Source organism: Equus przewalskii, chromosome 5 (genome assembly GCF_037783145.1).
Source record: "Equus przewalskii isolate Varuska chromosome 5, EquPr2, whole genome shotgun sequence".
In the NCBI taxonomy this organism is placed as follows: domain Eukaryota; kingdom Metazoa; phylum Chordata; class Mammalia; order Perissodactyla; family Equidae; genus Equus; species Equus przewalskii.
In genome coordinates this window covers 9303743-9320610 of record NC_091835.1, presented here as the reverse complement: position 1 = coordinate 9320610, position 16868 = coordinate 9303743, and the positions used below count along the sequence as shown (strand labels likewise).

The following is a 16868-nucleotide window of genomic DNA, read 5'->3' as shown; positions in this document are numbered from 1 at the left end:
CTCTCGGAGAAGTAGGTCAGCGAAGTTATAGGCTGGCTTCTGTCACTCCCAGCCAGAGCCTCTGCAACTCAGAGGGGAAAAAAATGTTCCCAGACAGAATAAGACACTGTGTGTGGTTCCGGGCAGCATGTCGTATTGACAAAACCATCACCACCAAATGGAATCATCGAGGGGAAGCTGTCAGCCCCTGCCACATCCAGGAGGCGATTTTCTGCTCCTTTCATTAATTAGGGGTTGTCTTGTTTTGTTTTGTTTTTTCCAGCCACAGAAACTAACTTTGTTGTCCGCTCTTTCCTGGATCTCACCACACTGTCACCTCTTACAGGGGACCTGCCGGGCACTTGATGGCCCTGGCTGGGCTGATAGACAAGAGGGGCTAATGAGGAAGGCTAGATCTCAAAAGCACTTTGAACAGAGAGCAGGAAGCCCCCTGTGATGGAAGTCGAGCTCTGGACCAACCTCCCTGTTCAAAGCAGCGCTGTAACGCATTGCTCAAGGGCATAGCTTCTGGAATCAAACCGTCTGGTCTTTAATCCTATGGGCTCACTTATTAGCTGTGTGACCTTGGGTACATATCCTAACCTTTCTGTTTCCTAATTTCCTCATCTGTAAAATGGGGGTAATAACTGTACATACCTCAGGGGTGATGCATCCATTAGAACCCCAGGAGGAAACCGTGCACTCAACTGGGGTAACCCAGGGAGGATTTCACCAAAGAACTGCTTAGGAAGCAGCACAGAGGGCAGAGCAGGGCCACAAGGGAGGGCGCAGTGCCTCGAGGCTAGCCACAGTGGGTGCCCTTATCATGCCAAGGTCTGAAGGGCGCCAGGACAAACGTGGGTATCTGTACCCAAAGAAAGGGGGCGCTCTGTGAAGAGGGGGGCCTGATGTGAGTTAGGACCTTCAATGCAGGCATGCAGCCAGCCAGTAGCAACCCCACAGGGAAGGAGCTGCGTGAATAAATGCAGCCACCTCCCCCATCCCTACCTCAGGGTTTCCATTCTTCCCATTGGCCGAAACCAAAAGAGACTGAAGGGCAGGGAGCCCCTTAATGCATTCCACATGGGGCTTGAAGCAGGGTGGAGAAGAGTGGAGAGTGACTCTGTAGGGGCAAGTGGACGCTACTGAGCACCAAGAATTCCATGAGGCAATGCAGCCCAGCGCCTAGACTATACATTCAATATAGATTAATAGCTACAACGTGTTACTACTTATTTGTTCTTGGACGCAACATGAATTGCATGAGTTGGCCAACACGGTGCGAGTTGCAGGTGCGCTGTAAATAAGGTGCAGGTGCCTGGTGAAGCCACTGCTCCTTTCTCATCGCCTCCCAAGGATTCTCCCAGTTTCCACTGGTCACTTAGCTTCACACTCATTTGGTCCTAAGAAGAAGCGGAATCCCAAATGGGGGGAAGCTGGCCTGGGCTCCTTCGGGGCTCCACAAGCGTCCACTCTCAACATCTACCCAGTTTCAAAAATTTTTTTTGCAAAGAGATACTGCTAATAACACTTTACACATCCATCCAACACATAGAATAGTTCAGATCAGGTAGTTCTAGCTAAGGGTCGGACCCACTGCGCTGGGCTCTTAGCCTAGCCAGCAGCAGAGGCCTCTCACCGGAAGCCAAGGGCTCTGCAGAACACTGGGTGAGGACACCTGCCTTGCAGCATCCCTCAGATGTGCCTCGAGATGTTCTCAGTCCCTCTCCGGGGTCTCCCCCTCCGTGTGCTGAACCAGGAGTCTTCAACTAGTCAATCACCATCTTCAAGGAGATTTTGCAACCTAAGCAACAACAATGGAACCTTCCTGTCGTAGAGTGCTGAGCTGACTACGTAGCCCTTTCACACACATTATATTATTCCATGCCCAGAACAAGCTGTGCTTCCCCAAGGTCACACCAAAGTGAACAGTACAGCCAGGCATGGAACTCATTTTTTGTAATCCAAGACTGCAATCACCCAACAGCTACCCAGAGACCGCGGGCTAGACACCAGCAGATTTACTTGGGCTGTCCCAAATGACTTTTTTAATTATTATCATTTTTATTAGTTGCCAACCTTGTCTTTTCTTCTTAACACTGTCTAAAATCATCATGTCTATTTGCTCACGGGATGTCCGCCTCCTCCCCTGGAACGCCGTGCCAGCTCCCCAGGAGGAAGGCACATGTCTATCTCCTGTGTGGCCATACCCCCATGCCTCGCCCAATGTCTGACCCTCAAAATGCACACAGCACTTACTTGCTGAATGAAACAATGAATTTCTCAGTCCCATTCTTTTAGGTCATTTACCCTAACTAGGTTTCAAGGTCCCAAAGCTAAAAATAACCAACTTTTGACTCAGCAGCTGGAAAATGTCCAGGTTACTTTTAGCTTCTAAGGTTAGGGAGAAAAGTGGGCCAGACTCAGATGCAGCAAACTGCCTGAGTTGCCTCTTTGCTCAGCAAATGTTAAAGACCCACGCATAACGAATATTGACGAAGGCTGCCTATACTTTTCATTTTCCCAGGAGTCCCAAGCCTTAACAGTCTACAGTTTCTAAAAGTTTATGATTCTTTCCCATGAGCCTGTGAGCTCTTAAAGGAATGTGGACTCTGCCTTACTCATCTTTGCTTCCCTGGGAATTAAAAGTGCGCCTGAATCAGGCAAGGTCCCAAATAATGGTGTGATGAATGTTTGCGATTGATTAGCAATGCAAGCTGGAGCACCAGAGTGTGGAATCGTAGAATTTTACAACTGGAAGGGATTTCAGGGACCATAATGTGGCTCTGCCCAATACGTTAGCCAATACCTATGGGCGGCAATTCAAATTAATTGAAATTAAATAAAATTAAAACGTGTGTTCCTCAGCCACACTAGCACCTTTTCTGACACACAAAAGCACACGTGGCTAGCAGCTATGTTGTTGGATGATGCAGATAGAGAACATTTCCATCGTTACAGAAAGTCCTTTTGGACAACGTTGAAAAGGGTCTCATTTTATAGCAAGAGAATTAAGTCTCCGCAAAAGAAAGTAATTTCCCCCAAAACAGAAACAGGACCAACAACCTCAGTCTCTCGGTTTCTGCTCTGGTTTCTCCATCACACTGGAGTCACATACCGTGAGGGCCTCACATCCAAGAGCCCCAAATATCCTCTTCTATTAAGTCAGCCTGGTTTTGCCTAGCTGGTAAGAAATCCCAGATGCATATTGCAGAGAATAAACGCTAGACCCAGCAAGCAAAGGATGGGAAACCATAGCTTCCCACGGAAAGCTGGAAGCCAAGAGATCTGAGGCACGCCCAAATGTGGATTGCCTTTTTTTTTTAAAGCTTTTCAAAATTGTTTTCATTTCAATGTTGGAGGTTAATACCCAAGATGGACACTCTTTTTGAAGAGTTCCTTTTGATTCTAATTTCTTAAAGTCCTCATTTGAACTCTGCTTTTTGTTTATATTATACCCATCCCATAATTTTTCTTTCTTTCCAGGTGACTTGATCCTCAGTAATGTACCGAATCCATCTCTGCCCACTGCTTTTAATTAAACATCAACTCGTCCTTTCAACTGGGTCTTTTAGGATTTTACATTGCCTTTTCTAAATGTATGCTTTTTTTTTTTGCCTGAAATTACATCAAATTAAGTTCTCAAAAATGCATTTCTTTTCTTAATCTTTAAATGGCTAGGGAGGAGTTTTGGCAAAATGTCAAGAAAACTCATAAAAGGGGGGAAGTCAGCTCTACCCATTTCTCTCCCCACTTGGAGCAAGACACCTTCTCTCTGTCAGGGCCTGCACACACACAGACACAGACCCGAGGGCACTTAACACCCGGCTGAGGCCCACACACCCCAGGTAGGGTGCAGATTCCACAGCTAAAAGCAGTCTACAAATAGTGTATTTGCACCTTCGTTTATGTTAAAACAACACTGTGAGAAGCAGGATGCAAAAGAATATGCATTTGCTATGCGTGGCCTGGGCTTCCGGTGGTAACATATCAACACATGAAGACAACGCAGGCCAGGGAGGTCAACAGCGGGCCTGGAGGCCTGTTAGAGAGCTGGAGTGGGGTCGCAAGCTTCCGATGTTCTCAAGTTCCCCAATATCCAATTAGGGTGCAGATAACTTCAGACTCTGCAAAGGAGAACCTCCTAATGGACAAATGGAGTAGGGAGCGAGATGAGGGAAATTCCACTGATGAATCCTATTTTTTCCTGGTATGTCTCCAAGGGTTTCTAAAGATTTCATTATCCTCATAAGTGACGTTCTTAAAATTACTGAAAGAAGGTGCTTATTGAAACCTATAGCTCTCCAGCCCTTGGCAAGCTTTGATTTGAAACATTCAAAACACATCCAACAGCCTCTTCTTCCCTGAAGACAGGGGCTTTAATGTTTAAAAGAAAGAAGAGAAAAAAACAGATCCCCTTACATCAGCCAGCTCCCTCCACTTAAAGAAAAATGTTACCCAAAAATTAAGTTATTGGAGCCAAAACAGAGTAGCAACATCTCAAATCTGAGTCCTGCTCTTTGTTCCTAAGGAACAAAGGAACACAATTCCCATAACCTGGAGCCACGTGTGCACGTAATGTTAGAACAAGGGCTGGAGTTGTAATCTAGGCCAACCTCTTTACACCACAAACAAGGAAACTGAGGCCCGGAGAGGATAAAGAATTTTAACAGCTGGCAGGTGGGCTGAGCCTGCAAATGGGCCAGGTGTCCAGAGTCCTGATCTTTTGGCACAAAAGAAAAAAAATCATTCTATCACTTAGAGTAAGGAGAGGAGTGTCTGAAAGTGGAGAATTAACACAGAATCCCTTCCCCCTGGCTCAGCTGTGGATGTGCACAACTGGGGCCAGCTCTAGACAAAAATACAAACTAATGGGAGAAGCAGCACACGAGTGTACTGGGAAGAGCATCAATGCTTTATATTACGTGACTGATGGAAATACAGGTCCCTGCCCACTTCTCGGGGTATGAAAACACAGCCATGCCCGTGAAAACGCTCCGACACTGGGCGGTGCTATGAAAACAGAAGTGGTCGGGATTCAAATGGATTTTGCATGAGGGTTAGGGGCTGGCAGCCTCTCCCGGGGAGACCCCGTTGTGCCTCTGTAAATGGTTGCATCTAGAGCAGCCCCTTCCTCCCTTGTCCTACTATTAGGGACAACTATGGTCGGGGTCGGGTTGGCATTGACCATGAGGCGCTCAATGACCTTCCTCCCAGCTCCCTCCTCCCCAGAGAGGGGAAGGATTAAAGAGCATGCTGCTGGGCACAAAGCCTTTCTCGGTGGTTTTCTTTCTGATCACTTTAGCAGAGCAGGGTGTTGTGTCTTGCTGTGCGCCCTGGTTCAGGTGCGCCTTTACTTCCCATGCCCACACCTGAGGTTCAGCTTTGAAGGGCTGCCCTCGGGCCCCCGGAGCACTCCCCACACACAGAGAGCCAGGAGTGCCTGGGAGTTCACCTCTGGGTGAGGGGGAGGCCTTTGACCAACGGTGGACAGGAGCGAAGGGATGCAAAGCCAGCTCCCTTGACAATGCCTAGAGTAACTTACGCTCCAGAATGCCCCTGCCAAGCAGAGTGAAGCCACCTCCGGGGGCCTTCTGCCTGAGATGGCACCTTGCTTGCCTTCATCCCCTTCTGTGACATGGGAGCACTACCTCAGCAAGTCTCTTGCAGGCAAATCCCTCTCTCAGCATCTGCTTCTAAGAACCAGACCCAGAACTTCCATCTCTGTTATCCCTTTTGCGGCTGGTGTGGTAGGACAGGCCTTGGGTTAGTTTCTGTTGCAGAGGAGCCACTGCCCTGCCTAGGCCATAAGAAGGCAGCTCTTCTCCAGAGACTTGAGCACACACTTTGTCTCTTGTGTTTCCTTGGAGCGCTTCTCCATCCAGGCTTATTAGAAAAGTGCAATAATTGATTATTAATGTCTGCCATGGCCTAGGAAGGAGCCAGGGGAGGATGGGTTGGCCCATGCGTGAAGTATTTGCCATCTCTGTCCTAGAGGGAGGGCCCAAGGAGAGGGGGTCTGTTTTTATTCTAGGCCTTCAGCTGGCCTCTAGCTAAACCCAAAGGAGTCCAGATGGGTCTATGCAGTCCTGCTCACTGAGACTACCCAGGGTTTATTATCTAGCTAGGAACAGAATACACATGACCAGATGCCCCTTGGAAATTGTGGCAGCAGTGGGCAGCTGATGGAGGATGTGGTGTGGGGAGCTTCTAGGGCCATCTCATCCTGACTTCTGATGTGGGCTGAGGGGGTGAGGAAGACCAGCCATGAGAGAGCTCTTTTGGTGCAGGCAAACTCTGACACCATCAGCTCAACTTGGCACTGGGCAAACCTGAAGGTGCGCATAGGTCGAACAAATGCAGGTGGAGGGCGTGTGTGCTCAGCAAGCCTGTAGGCAGGTACCAAGACTGATACCAGGAAACGCTGAAGAGCACAGTCCACAAAGCCAAGTGGTATCAGGGATCTGGAAACAGAGGTCAAGTCCAGGACGTCAGAGTCATGGGACATCACCAGAAGAACAGCCCTGGAGGCCTTCTCACTGGAGTCCTTTTCTTCCCCCCTTCAGTGGTTTTTTTTGGGTTTTTTTTTGAGGAAGATTAGCCCTGAGCTAACATCTGCTGCCAATCCTCCTCTTTTTTGCAGAGGAAGACTGGCCCTGAGCTAACATCCGTGCCCATCTTCTTCTACTTTATATGTGGGACGTCTACCACAGCACGGCTTGCCAAGTGGTGCCATGTTGGCACCTGGGATCCAAACCAGCGAACCCTGGGCCACCAAAGAGGAACGTGTGAACTTAACTGCTTCCCCTCTGGGCTGGCCCCCTCCTTCAGTTTTACTGAAGTAGAAGAGACACACAGTAAAGTGCAGAAACCTTAAGTGAATGACTGAATTTTGCATATGTAACATTCCCATCAGCCCAGAAACCTCCCCGATGCCCCTTCCTAGTCATCTCCCTTCCCCAGAAGTAACCACGATTCTGACTGCTGTCACCATATGCTAGCTGTGCTGTTCCTGAACTTCACATAAATAGAATCCCACAGTATAGATTCTTCGGTGTCTGTTTTCTTTGGGTGCACATTACTTTTGTGAGATTCATCCACACTGCTGTGTACAAGTAGTCCATTCTTTTGGTTGCCATGCACTACTCCACAGTACGAGCATATCCAATTTACCTTCTCCATTTGAGTAGTTTCCAATATTTTGCTGTTGGAATGGAGCTGCTATGGACATTCTTGTACACATGTTTTGGTGGACACGTGCACTCACCTCCCTTGGTGAAAAGCCTGGGAGTGGAATAGCTGGGTCACAGGAGAGGCATATGTTCACCTCCACAAAGTTTGTCAAGTGACTTTCTAAAGGAAACGTACCAGTTCACACTTCTATCAGCTTCATATGAGAGTTCTACTTGACCCACATCCTTGTCAACTCTTGGTATTATCAGTCTTTTTAAGTTTAGCCATCCTAGTGGGCGGGCAGTAGTACCTCACTGTGGTTTAATTTGCATTTCTCCCCTAGACTATTTCACCTCTAGGACTGATCTAGGTGCCCAAAAGAGTGGTCTCTCTCCATGGCATCTGGAAGGTGCCACTTTGCCCCTGACACATGGAGAGCCTCTCTGATCACAGGGGCTACCCTCTGGGCATTTACACATACAGATGGCCCTGGATACAGGAAACAGACACAGACTGCAATAAGCAGATCTCGACCATGGGACCTGAAGGGAACTGATGACCACAGGACGCCAACATATCACCGACTTAGCAGCCACTCTCCGTCCAGAGCCTCTCCCTCAAGGTGGAATTTCCAAATGTTTCTCCAGATCAAAACTCTACCCAAGTGCCCGTGTCACCCAACAGAGCTGAAGAAGCCAAAATATCACTGATCTTAGAGAAGAGAGGGTACAAAGATGGACTGAAACAGAAAACAACTACCCAGAGCATAGAGTATGCAGATCTATGTAAATCAGATATAAAAGCCAGAACGCAAACCTTCAAGCGATAATGCTCTCCAGCTGTCATGCATGACGATCTCCATTCCGGAGACCGCTGGGGTGCTGGGGACCCAGCAGGCAGCATCGTTCAGCAAGAGGGCATGGTTTTCCCCTTCCCTTTAATCTGGGAGCATGAGTTCACTGAGTCCCTAGGGATCCATAACATATGGAAGTTTGCTGTTCTTTTAACCCGTTGTCCATTTTTATTCAACCAAACAAGGCACAGCTTCTTCCGGAAGGTCTTTAGCTTCAGAGTCAGATGGCAGGAGGACGTCCCTGTCCGTGGCATCTGCTGTAGACACAGGAAAGGCAGTGGTGGCTGGAAAGCAACTGCTGGATTCAGAATCAGTGACCTGACTCGACGGCCCAGTTGCCACTTACTTTATGACCTTGGGCAAGTAACTTCCTCTCTCTGAGCCTCAATTTTCCCACCTGTAGCATGAGCAGATTGGACCAGGACTACTTCTAAGGTCTCTGTCAAGGTCTAGAGTTCTCTGAGCCTGTGATTCTAGTAAGGCCCCTTCCGTCTAAATGTCAATCAAAGTGAGTTACTCCTCCAAGACACAGATGAATCCATTCCCACGTGGAGCGATTAGAGCTGGGCCCTTCCCACCACACATCCGAGATGATAGAAAGCCCGACCCAGATTCTGCGCTGTATAATTGAGCATTAAGAGGCAACAAGGGGTCCTTCGCGGCATAATAATGCACGCCTGGCTGATTTATTAAGCATCCGACTTAGAAGTGCATTGTTCCGTGATGCTTCGTAGTTTAGGCAGCGCTCCATGAAAAACACTTGTGGTGCAGGCAGTTGTGTTCAGATCCTGTTACATCCCGCAACTTCTGACTTCCCCATGCCTCCGCTGCAGCCTTTACCTCCCTTCCATCCTGTGCAGAAGCTTGGCTGCCGCCGTCTTGATCACGCCTCTGCGTAGTCAGTTCTGCACAGTCTGTGGCGCCCCCTATTGGCACTGGGATTTTGTCAGCCACACCAGCTCTGTAACATGAAGCTCTAAGCCGAGCCAAGGGAGTTAATGTCACGATTGCTGTGACTCGGGAAAGCTCAGCAATGATGCCAGGCAGAAGACAAATACTGAGAGAGAAACAAAGAGGTGAGTCCCCCACAACCTGCCCCTTGCCCAGACTAATTTCCTCCATAGAGACTTATCTCCACCTGCCACATTTATATTTATTTTTCCTACTTTTATTGTCAGTCTTCCCCAGCTAGGCTTTAAGTCCAATGACAGCAAAGCCTTTGTCTGTTTTGTTCTTTATGGACATCCAGGACCCAGAGTGTTGCCTGGCATTAAGGAGGCACTCAGTCACATTTGCTGAAGAAATCATTTATTCATTTAATAAATAAATATGCCAGGTGGTAGCAAGGGCTATTGAGGGAAATAAAGCAGAGTAAAGAGGGTGGGGGGGGGGGTCTAAGAAAATGAGAAGTCTTGCTATTTCGGAGCGAGTGGTCAAGAAGGGCTCTCTGGTCATGAAATCTAAGCAGAAACCAGAAGGAAGCGAGAAAATGAACCATTCACATAAATAGGGGAAGAATGTTCTGGATAGAACGGCTAATGCAAGGGTCCAAGCAAGGGCTTGGAGTGATTGCAGAGATCAGTGGGGCTGAAGCAGGGGGTAAGAGCAGGAGGTAATAAGGGCCCAGAGGGACCAGTGACAAACCACCTGGAGCAGAGGTCAGCAAGCTGCCACCATGGGCCAAATGCAATCTCTTGCCTGTTTTTGTAAATAAAGTTTTGTTGAAACCCAGCCACGCCCATTCAGTTACATCCCGTCTGTGGCTGCTTTCATGCTGCAGCAGAGGCCAGTAGCTGCCCACAGAGACCAACGGCCCACCGAGCCAAAACGTTTACCATCTGGCCCTTTCCAGAAAAAGGGGACCAGCCCCTGCCCTCCATCATTAGAGGCCACTGTAAGGACGTTGGCTTTTCTCTGAGGACGGTGAGAATCCACTGGGGGACCTGCAGCAGAGGAGTGACATGATCAGACTCCCAATTTAGAAGGATCCGGGTGACTGCTGAGTAAAGAATAAATTGTAGGGGCGGAAGCAGGGAAATCAATTAGGAGGTGAGAAATGAGGATGGTTTGGACTGGAAATGTAATCAGATTAGAAGATGCTCAAAGTCTAGCAATTCTCCCAGCCCAGGGTGAGCCGGGTGTGCCCTGCTCTGATCCGCTTTGGCAGTGAGCATCTGGGTTTACATAGGGGAGCTAGGGAGTAGACAGGAAAAACAGGCAGGTTTTTCCAAGGCGGGAGAGAAACCACAAATGGTGCTAAAGGTTACAATGAGCTAATACGCTTTCCTAGTGATCTCCTTTGGCTGCACATTCTAGGCTTGGGCTGGGGTCCAGGCAACACCCTGGTTCACTCCTGGTGGTGGGAGCTGCCTGTGCTGGTGCTATTCTCTCGTTGGGTGTGCCTGGCTTGCTTCGCGAAGGCAGACCTCAAATGGTTTTGCAGGATGGGGATTATAGGTCAGTAGGGCCCAGCCAGAGGAGAGCCAGTCCTTAGATGGCTGTCAATCAGACTGAGGAAGTCAAAGGCTGGAGAAGGAGGCGGTGCCAACAGGAGATGCTCAGAAAGAGGGTGTGCGGCTCTTACAATCAGCCCACCAACCACTAGACTGGGGATGGGGTTTCACGCCCCACCATCTCCCTCTACACAACACACACGAGCTTTTTAAATGAGGGATGTTTTCCCCATCACCTCCGTTCTTTATATTCTTTTAATGAGCCTTCTACCATAGACAGGTGTCTGAGAGGGGCTCAGTGAGATCATGGGGAAGTTCATGAGGTCTTTCTCAGTGAGAAAGGGAATAAAAGAGGAGTTTGGGAGTCTGACAGCCCCAGGCTTGAGCCTTATAACTAGGATTTATTAGCTGTGTGATCTAGGGAAGTTATTTAACTTCTCTGTGGCCTATTCCATCACCTGGCAAATAAAGGGGATGAGAAGGCAGAGTTGTTATAAGGATTGCAAATAATGTATAAAAAGCCCCTATCAGAGGCTATTATTGACAAGACAGAATTATGTGATGGAAAAAGTAAGCTTCATGTACCAGCTGTGTAATCCTCATAAAGATAAATAACCTCTGAGCTTCACAGTTTTCTTGTCTATAGAATGACGAGAACACCACGTACATCACGGGAGCAGGGATTAAATTCACTCCGAGCAAATGGCAGCTATAAAGCACTTAGTAGACTTTTGGCATTGAGTTCACACTCCAGACAGCCCAGATGCCTTTATTAATGGCAAAAGGTCTCGAAGCTCTGAAGTCAAGACCTTCAATGAGAGGACAGGAGGGAGACCAACAAAGCAACCCAGAGGCCTCAGGTCCACAGCAGGCCAAGGCCAAAGATGACCGAAGGCCAAGAGGTCAGGACCAGCGGAGAGGCAAGGGTACCCACCAGCAGAGAGTGGCCATGCTGTGTTGAATCAAGGTCCATCCAGGACATGATGGGCTCCAACAGATGGGTCCTTCCTTCCCCTGCAAAATCCAGGGGGTTGGGGGAAGGGCTCCCCTGGGAGGGAAAGAGGAAGACTCTCATTCCTTGTTCGCCCCTCCTCACAACACCACTGACAGGTAAGAATTGGCAAGCTCAGGGCACCTCAAGTTGCAACACAAAGTGAGTGAATGTGAACTGAAATTATTATGGAATCCGAAGACTAGAAAGGATCGGTGAGGTCAGCTGGGGTCCCTGCAGAACAGTGGATAAGCCATTTACCCCCTCTGAGCCTGTTTCTTCATCTGTAAAATGGAAATAAATAGTCTCTATTGACCTCATACGTTTAAATTGTTGTGAGAGTTAGCTAAGGTTTGAGAAGAAGGAATTAATTAGTCAAGACCACCTCTAACCAATGTATTGCAAGTCCCATCTCAGAGACAGGAAAATGGAAAGGGAGCAGGAAGGAGGTGTGGTTAGAGAGCCTCCCAAGCTCCCAGTTGGCCACAGAGTCAGTGCAGCAACCCAGATGCCTGGCCCCTGACTCGAGGTATTGGACCTTGCTGACCCATCATCACAGGATGCTTGTTAGAGTGACGGGCTATCTGCATCTCCAAGTAGGTCAGTTTGTGGTCCTAGGGAACAGGAGATGTCTCTGAGACCCCTCTGGGGTCCCTGAAGTGCTCCAATGCAGCCTCAAAGAGGGGTTTAGTTGGACCTAGTGAGTCTGCATGTTAAATGAGCCAATCAGTGAATGAATGAATGAAGAAATAAATGCTCAAGTTCCAAATCTTTATGGTTAATTCCTACAAACTTCAACTAATGCCCCTATCATTAAAATGACTCTTTGCTATCCAAGCTCTAGACTAGAAGACCAAAGGGACTGATGTCACAAACGATCAACCCAACTTGTTCCCTTCTCCATAAAATGACAATGGCAATGGCTTCCCAGTTTACTTCACAAGGTAATCAAGAGGGTCAAATGAGAACAGGCATGACCATGCTTTAAATGTAATAGGACATACAAGAGTAGCTGAGCATTGCAACAACCCAAAGTTTTCAGAAGCTTCCATAGGCCTGTTTGAGGTCAAAGGGGACAACACTGCATGTGTGGTAGAGGAGATGAAGCTTTGATTCTCTCGCCAGCAACGTCTTGAACAGTGCACAGTCTGTTCGATGCATTCCTTTCCAGAGCGCCCATCTCTTCACACTGAGGAGAGAAGTCCAGCATTAATAGACATGGCAGCAAAGACAGGAGCAGAAAGAGCAGCTAACATTGAATGCGGTCCTAGCGTGCACGGCTCCATGCTAAACACCTCTCATCATTATCTCATTAAGTGTTCAAAACATCTGTTTAAGCTGGGAATGGTAATTAGAACATTATTTGTAAATATTCACTTCCCACCTCCCTCCACAGCAGGAACCTATTTCCCACTCTAAAGATGTGGGGCTTGGCCATGTAACTTGCTTTGGCCAATGGAATGATGGCAGAAGTGACAGGGCATGAGACGCAAGCCAAAGGAGGATGGCAGGTTCCTGCACACTCGCCTGGAAGCTTCGGAACTCCACCAGGAGAAGAACATGCTCCTGGTAGCCACTGTCCTCCAGCCTAGGCCCCAGAATAACCCATATGGAGCAGACCACAACCTGGGTCCAGGGCTCACTCTTCAGCAATCTGGAGAAGCACCACCCCAGTTGACCAGCATATGCGAGTGAGAAATAAATGCTGATTGTTGGCTGTCACTGAGATTTTGTGGTTGTTTATTATCCAACAATAGTAGATACCATGAATAATTAACTTTATAGATGGGGAAATCAAGGCTCAGAAAGGCTACGTAACTCACCTGAGGTCAGCTAGCACATAAATGGCAAAGCTAGGACAGAATCCAGATCTTCCAGATGAATAAAAACCAGGTTCTGGAAAATTACACTGTCCTGCCTCCTACTTGCAGTCTAAGGAAGTGTATTTTGTGTCAGTCTGTGTGAAGAGAATAGCCAGACCAATAAAAAGTAAACAAGATGTCTCTGGGCCAAACCAAAGAAATGCTGAGAGTGAATCTGGAGAGCTGTGCTCTGCTCTCCCCATGAGGAAGTTCGTCCCTCCGTACCCCGGGAGTCCCGCCCCACCAGCTGTCGTACTCTCAGTGTGGGTCAAGGCCATGAGGGTGTTCCACAGGGGTCCCCCAAAGCCAGGGGTAAGCACAGAGCTCCCCACCATGCGGTAGCATGCCTAGGCCCCCACTGAAACTCTGACCCCCACATCCAGGCAGAATTAGTTCAAAAGACCCCAGTAGACTCTCAATCTTATACTGCAGTGCTAAATGATGACTTGAACATTCTGAAACAAATTTTTTAAAAGTCTGCCAGGAAAAGAAACAATCCAGTCCAGCCACATTTCTGGTTTTTGTAAGAGTTTTTGTCCTTATTCAGAATAATTTCTTGTATACAAAACGACATTTTCAATTCACAAAAATATATCCTTCCCTCTCGGCCAATTCACTGAGAGGTACACAGTCCTCTCCTAATGGGCACCAGGATATCATTATCTCAGTCAGAGCTTCCTTTTTCTCTCAAGCAATGGGAAATTAGTGAGGAAATGAACAAAGCAGTTATTCATTAAATGCAATTTCCCAAAAGGGCATGGAAACCCGGGAATCCCTCTGACAAGTTATCCAGAACACGAGCGAAGCCCCAGGCCACAGAGTGAACTGAGAATATGAGAAGATGCCCAGCCTGACATGCACGCGCAACGCTGGGGCTCTCTGCTCTGCTGGGCTTCCCTCTCAGCCCTGGCTCATGTTTCCTTCCAGCTCCAGGTAACTCTTCAACCTCAGACATCAGGAGCCCAGTGGGCTCTTGGAAACCCCACTGGATCACCCAGGGATCAATTTTGGCTGCACATAACAGAAAGCCCACTTAACAGTGATGTGCATAAAAGGGGGGTTACTTTTCCTCATGACAGAAGAAGCCGAGAGGTAGAAGGTTCCTGGCACTGGTTTGGTGGCTAAGTGCATCAAGGCAAAGTCTGCAATTTTCTTGGTCTTTCTTACATGGTCACAAGATGGCTGCTCCAGCTCAAGACATTCCATAGGCTTTCCGGGCAGAAGAGAAGAGAATGGGGCCGGAAGGAGGGAGGAACAATGCCTATATCGAGAAAGCAAAATTTTCACAGCAATCCCCAGCACACTTCTACTTACATGCCATTGGCCAGAACTGTGTCACATGGCCACTGGCTACAGGGAAACTAAGAAATGAGGAAATGCGGCTTTGTAGATGAGCACATTGGTGGCCCCAATAAATTACACTTGAGGAAGAAGGGGTGAAACGTTACTCCTGGTCAACTGGAAGTCAATGACAAACTCACCAACCAGATGTTCAGGGTTGGCACGAGGCTTGGTTGTGCCATCCAGATCCAGTCCGAGGGACACCTTCAAATTCATCCAACACCCAGTGATAATCATGACCTCTTTTTCTTCCCCACTCTGAGCATCATTTCCCAAATAGTAAAGAGATACAGAGACAATTAATGCAGAGCAGCACGTTAGATCTGAACCTCCAGACTCGGCTGTTGACAGGGATCAGAAGGAAAGGAGGCCTTGGGAGTTCCCTTTTGAAACGACATTTGTTTTTAACAGCAGATGACTTTCATGTTCGGATTAAGCCACTAATAAAATTAACCAAATGAAAGCAACAAAAATAAAAGTCTAAGGATCTGACCCTAGCATCTGTTGGAAAAAGGTAATCAGACCAGTTGGGGGCCCCATAGGGACAGATTTTTCTGGATTTTCTGGAGGAGGTTTTCAGAAGCCAAGCAGACTGCCTTGGGTCAGCTGCCCTGCACCCCCCATTAATACTTTGATGCAGCGGGATAAGGATTTCAAAATGCAGATGACTGTAAATGGATAATGACTGACGCAGCCAAGAAGAGGAAGTGCTGCTCTGCCTGCTGAGAGAGCAGAAGGCAAGAATTCGCTGGGCACCGACATCACTTACTCCCGCATAGGAAAACCAGCATCAGGGTCACCGTGTCACTAGGAGGAAGAAGGGAGGGAATGTCAGCTCCGGGGTATCTGTCTTTGTTCCAAGAAGACAGTTTCACTGACAGAACATAGAGATGTTTGTCAGGTCCCAAATAAAATGAACTTACAGAGGATTCCTTGGTGAATGCTAACGTCCCCACAAAGACAGAATTTCTACACTTTTTATGAACACTGGAAAAGATCCTGCCTGATAGAATTGTTCTGCTGCACCAGATCTGAGCCAGAGCAGCCCGAAGGGAATGCAGAGGCCCTATTGCCTCCTTTGTGGATGGAGAGAAACCGCAGACCAGGATGCCCTTCTAACATCCGCACACACTCCGTGCTCAGTTAGCTACACGGGTGTTTCTGTTCGGTGGCTTATTTTCAGGGGATGGAAGAGGATGCTTTTGAACCCCTGGCCTTCCTATTCTATCAGTTTCTCTACTTCCCGTCTCATTTGGTGTGTAACATAGGTAGAATATTATTCCAAACAGAAGTGAACAAGCAAGATGCATTCATTTCTTAGGTCTATTATAACAAAGGCCCAAGAACTGGATGGCTGAAAATAAGACACCCTTATCCTCTCACAGTTCCAAAGGCTAGAAATCAGAAATCAAGGCAGGGCCATATTCTCTTTGAAGGCTCTTAGGAAGAATCCTTTCTTGCCTCTTCCTGGTTTCTGGAGGTTGCTGGCAATCCTTGGCATTCCTTGGCTTGTGGCAACATAATTCTAATTTCTGCCTCCATCTTCATATTGCCAACTTCGCTCTGTGTGTGTCTCTGGGTCAAAATCTCTCTCTCCTATAAGGACACTAATCATTGGATTTAGGGCCCACCCTAATCCACTGTGGCCTCATGTTAACTTGATTACATCTGCAAAGACCCTATTTCCAAATAAGGTCACATTCACAGGTACTGGGGTTAGAAGTTTAATATATCTTTGGGGGTAGAGGGGGAACAATTCAATCCAGAACCAAGATAATCAAAAAAAAAAAAATTGTAATGATTTTTTTTCAATTCACATCTGCTCCTTTCATGAGAGGATACAGATAAAACACGCTGATGACACATCTCCCTAAAACCCTACTCAACACTTTCTTATGATTAAACACAACAATTGTGAAGAAGGGAGCAAAATGCTCTGGAAATCAACTATACCCGTGAGACCTGAGGTCTAGTATCATCTTTGTCACTAGCTAACTATGGAGTCTGGGTTAAGTCCCTTCACCTCTCTGGGCCTTCAGTTGTTAAATCTAAAAGACGGAACTTGGACTGGATCAGAATTTCTCAAAGTATGGGACGGGTATCGTTAGTTGTGGACCAGGTGGTTGTACTCAAATTCAACACGGAAGAAATTGTACTGGAAAATTTTGTACTTTGTTTTGGGGTCTAAGTGAACTTTTGCTGAATAACAAACCAGC

General features: G+C 47.6%; 2 long non-coding RNA genes across 2 annotated transcripts in view; both read right to left on the bottom strand.

Annotated features, from left to right (window-relative positions):
- Window positions 1–8892, bottom strand: part of LOC139083238 (uncharacterized) — an 84940-nt gene extending 76048 nt beyond the window's left edge. Inside the window, exon 1 of the long non-coding RNA XR_011539795.1 lies at window positions 7969–8892. This is a non-coding gene — a long non-coding RNA (uncharacterized lncRNA). The remainder of the gene's footprint in view (window positions 1–7968) is intronic.
- Window positions 8893–12368: 3476 nt separating this feature from the next.
- The window catches only part of LOC139083240 (uncharacterized), a 54609-nt gene continuing 50109 nt past the window's right edge, over window positions 12369–16868 (bottom strand). The window contains exon 3 of the long non-coding RNA XR_011539797.1: window positions 12369–12638. This is a non-coding gene — a long non-coding RNA (uncharacterized lncRNA). The remainder of the gene's footprint in view (window positions 12639–16868) is intronic.